Genomic DNA, 4422 nt, shown 5'->3' with positions numbered 1-4422 from the left:
AATTGCAGAAAAAATATATACGTTGTATTGAACATTAATGGAGCAACATATTTTGTGTGAAAATAAATCATTCAATTTGTTTATTTTGTTTAAAAATCGTATAAATGTATGAGGTGGCTGTAGATATTGAATCAAAGACATTCAGAGAGATCTTAGACTTTTACAAAAAAAAAGGTTCAGAAATGTTTACTTTATGCAGATGCAGTATGATTTGATGCAACAATTGCAAATGCTAGTGAAGTAGTTGTAAATATTTTGTGCTTATTAATATTAATAAGTACAATAATCTATTAATATTATATTAAGTTTGAATTAGCTTTTATTTTTTATATTTTCAGTTTTAATTTTAGGTTTTAGTCATTTTGAAATGTGTTTTTTTTTTTTTTTTTTCATTTTTGTTAATAGTAATTTATTCATATTCAAGTATTTATTCAAATTCTGAATTAGTTTTTATTTTTAAATTTTCAGTTCATTTTAATTTTTACATTTTAGTCATATTGTAATTACTTTTTGTCATTTTTATTAATAGTAATGTATTAATACTGTAGTATTTATTCATATTCTTAATTAGTTTTTTTTTTATATGCTCAGTTTTCATTTGAATTTAAGTACTAGTAATTTTGCACACTGCTATTGTCATTTTTATTAGACTGTTTTTTTATGTTTCTATTTAGCTTTAATCTATTTTGAATTTTTTTGTTTAATAATTTATAATTATTTCAATTAATAATTTAATTAATTGTTAATAACAGTCAGTTTTAAAACTTATTCCAGTTAGTTGCGGAGTCTATATTTAAAATTTACGTTTGTTTTTGTTTTACATTTTTCATCTAATATTTATATTTTATTTCAGCTTTATTTAACCTTACTAAATTCTCTAATGCATTAATACTGTATGAAAGTATTTTCTGTGGCCACGGAAATATTCTTTCCTAGAGTTGATATGAACTTACACTGAATGTTCGCTGGACGTACAGATTGGTTGATGGCAATTTAAATCTGCTACAGTTACCACTGGCAGCTGATATTGTTTCTATTTAGCTTTAATCTATTTTGAATTTTTTTGTTTAATAATTTATAATTATTTCAATTAATAATTTAATTAATTGTTAATAACAGTCAGTTTTAAAACTTATTCCAGTTAGTTGCGGAGTCTATATTTAAAATTTACGTTTGTTTTTGTTTTACATTTTTCATCTAATATTTATATTTTATTTCAGCTTTATTTCAATTAACCAAACCATTTTTAATAGTTTTGGTTTTAGTTCACTGAAACACTGCTCCATAGGTAAGCTAAAACCAACAAAACCTCTATTTGGGAACATCCTCATTTGTAGAAACAATATATAAATAAAATTATTTATAATTATATATATCAATTTATATCAATATATATTATGTTGAGTTGCAGAACGCATGGGATAACAGTGTTGAAGTTCTCAGGAAATATATTGACACTATGCCAGAGAGATGTGCTGCTGTAATTGATGCAAAAGGTGGGCATAGCAAATATTAAAGTTAAAAGTGGATAAAGACTCACTTCATCTGATATTTATTGTGCTCAGAGCAACCATCTGCATGTTTCTTGAACATCGTGAAATTAAATCATGTTTTGGAGGCAAAAAAGGTCAATATTTTCAGATCTATCAGGTGTTCTTGCTGATGCATTAGCGTTTACACGTCCGACTACATCTGAATGTGGTTTGATCCGATCACTTAACGTTTTTGACCCCATTTCCACAGTATGTTGTGCAGACCGCCTGCGTCTGATATTAACAGCAGAACTTTCACTTCTGTGGCCTTTTCAGACCATTATTCATTCTGTTCTTCAGAATGAGTCATCTGTGCTTTTTCCACTCGTTTTGCTCATTTATCATTTAGTGCCGGGAAGACGTTTTATTCACTCACCTCATCTAAGTGTCTACTGTGGCTTTTGAATACTTCATTGTGCGACTCTAATGGAATTAGAGAAACGGTCTAATCTGGATTCAGCGGAGGAGCCGCGTGAGGAACCGATGATGGATGTGACGGCGCCATCTGAAGTCTCTGGTCCTCTGAGAGTCCTTACTGTCATTTAGTGACGATTATGAAATGGCCTTGACAGAGCTGTTGTCACAGTCCCTGTATTCAGTTCATGTCAATTCTGATTCGGTCTCCTTTTGTAGGTTGAGATTTGTGCATCTTGTGCTACAGTGGAAGCTATGAAATCTGAGCTTTTATTAAAGAGTGATCACTATCACTCATTTACATCTGGTCTAAAGACCTGCAGAATCTGAAACATTGCTTCATTGTTTTAGTCAATGATTTATGTTTTAGTACTTTATTGTTTTAAGACAAAATTTAAAACTGCCCCCATCACAATAATGAGATTGAACATCGTGAAATTAAATCATGTTTTGGAGGCAAAAAAGGTCAATATTTTCAGATCTATCAGGTGTTCTAACAATTTTGGCCATCACTTGTCCTATTGAAATATCCTATATTGCAGGATTTTAAACACCACTGTGTTTGAGAGCTGGGAGATCGTGGGGCCGTACCCGTCGTGGTGGGTGTTTAACGTGCTGCTCGTCCTGCTGCAGGCCCTGCACACCTTCTGGTCGTATCTCATAGTGCGCATCTCCTGCAGGGCCATCTCCAGAGGAAAGGTGAGACTCCAGAAAATACACCTGACCCTTTATTGCTAGGGACTCGAATATATCTTGTGCTACTAATTTAGCAAAGTTATGGTCATATGACAGATCTTTCACATGTTATTGAGTATATCAGAAATCATATCAGTTCAGTATATCTTTAGCTCTGTTCGGACAGTAATTGTTTCTCACGGTGGATATCTGTGAAAATAAATTTGAATGGCACCTCAGGGATAAAAATCACGCGTTCAGATGAATATTCCTGGTGGACGAGTGAGTTCTGTGATCCTACAAATCCAGAAATGCATTTCTTTTTTGGTCAATCACACGTTCAGCATGACAATGAATTTAATAATCAGTTAAAATGGATTGTTAATTTATTTAAACATCCTATTTAATAATAGGAACTGGATTGACACCCTGCGCTTTAAATCATTTTGTCTTGCATTTTATCTCAAATTGATGGATGCAGCCTCTAATTTACATAAAGCAAATATTTGACTATTTGGTCAACTAGTAAAATGATTAAGGCGCATTAAAGCCAGATTTATATAAATACATACTTTTAAATTGTATTTCATACCCGTTTCTGCCATAAAAATGGTCCAGTTCAAAAGTGATTGTTATATTTTTTCTTCTTAAGACTTCCCGCTCACTGTAGTGAAATATTCTTCTTCTAAACATTTTAGAAGTTATCAAGGATTTACAAAAGATGTGGATTCAAATGGCAATTAAATTACAGTGGCATGCGAAAGTTTGGGAACCCCTGGCAATAGCACTGTTGACACACACAAACCTCATTATTAGCTACAGTGGCATGTGAAAGTTTGGGAACCCCTTGCAGAATCTGTGAAAATGTGAATAATTGTAACAAAATAAGAGAGATCATACAAAATGCATGTTATTTTTTATTTAGTAAGATATTTTACATACAAGATGTTTACATGTAGTCCAAAAAAAATAGCTGAAATTAAGTTTGGGAACCCTTGGTTCTTAATACTGTGTGTGGTTACCTGGATAATCTACAACTGTTTTTTGTTTAGTGATAGTTGTTCATGAGTCCCTTGTTTGTCTGAACAATTAAACGGAGCACTGTTCTTCAGAAAAATCCTCCAGCTCCTGCACATTCTTCAGTTTTCCAGCATCTTTTGCATATTTGAACCCTTCCCAGGTTTGACTGTATGATTTTGAGATCCATCTTTTCACACTGAGGACAATTGAGGGACTCGAACACAACTATTAAAAAAAGGTTCAAACATTCACTGATGCTCCAGAAGGAAACACCATGCATTAAGAGCCGGGGGATGAAAACTTTTTGAATTTGAAGATCAATGTAAATTGTACTTAATTTGTCTTCTGGGAAACATGCAAGTATCTTCTGTTGCTTCCGAAGGGCAGTACCTAATGGAAAAAAAATTTCAACAAAATAAGAAAAATTTGGACATCTTCATCCTGTTCAAAAGTTTGGACTCTTAATGCATGGTGTTTCCTTCTGGAGCATCAGTGAATGTTTGAACCTTTTTTAATAGTTGTGTTTGAGTCCCTCAATTGTCCTCAGTGTGAAAAGATGGATCTCAAAATCATACAGTCACTGCTGGGAAGGTTCAAATATGCAAAAGATGCTGGAAACTGAAGAATCTGCAGGACCTGGAGGATTTTTCTGAAGAACAATGCTCCGTTTAATTGTTCAGACAAACAAGGGACTCATTAACAACTATCACTAAACAAAAAAACAGTGGTAGATCATCCAGGTAACCACACACAGTATTAAGAACCAAGGGTTCCCAAACTT

General features: G+C 32.7%; 1 pseudogene; it reads left to right on the top strand.

The window, feature by feature from the left end:
* The window catches only part of LOC107674772 (ceramide synthase 6-like), a 40063-nt pseudogene that overhangs the window by 32779 nt on the left and 2862 nt on the right, over positions 1–4422 (top strand).

This window comes from Sinocyclocheilus anshuiensis, unplaced genomic scaffold (genome assembly GCF_001515605.1).
Source record: "Sinocyclocheilus anshuiensis isolate Anshui unplaced genomic scaffold, SAMN03320099.WGS_v1.1 scaffold680, whole genome shotgun sequence".
NCBI lineage: Eukaryota > Metazoa > Chordata > Actinopteri > Cypriniformes > Cyprinidae > Sinocyclocheilus > Sinocyclocheilus anshuiensis.
This window is presented reverse-complemented; position numbering and strand designations above follow the sequence as displayed.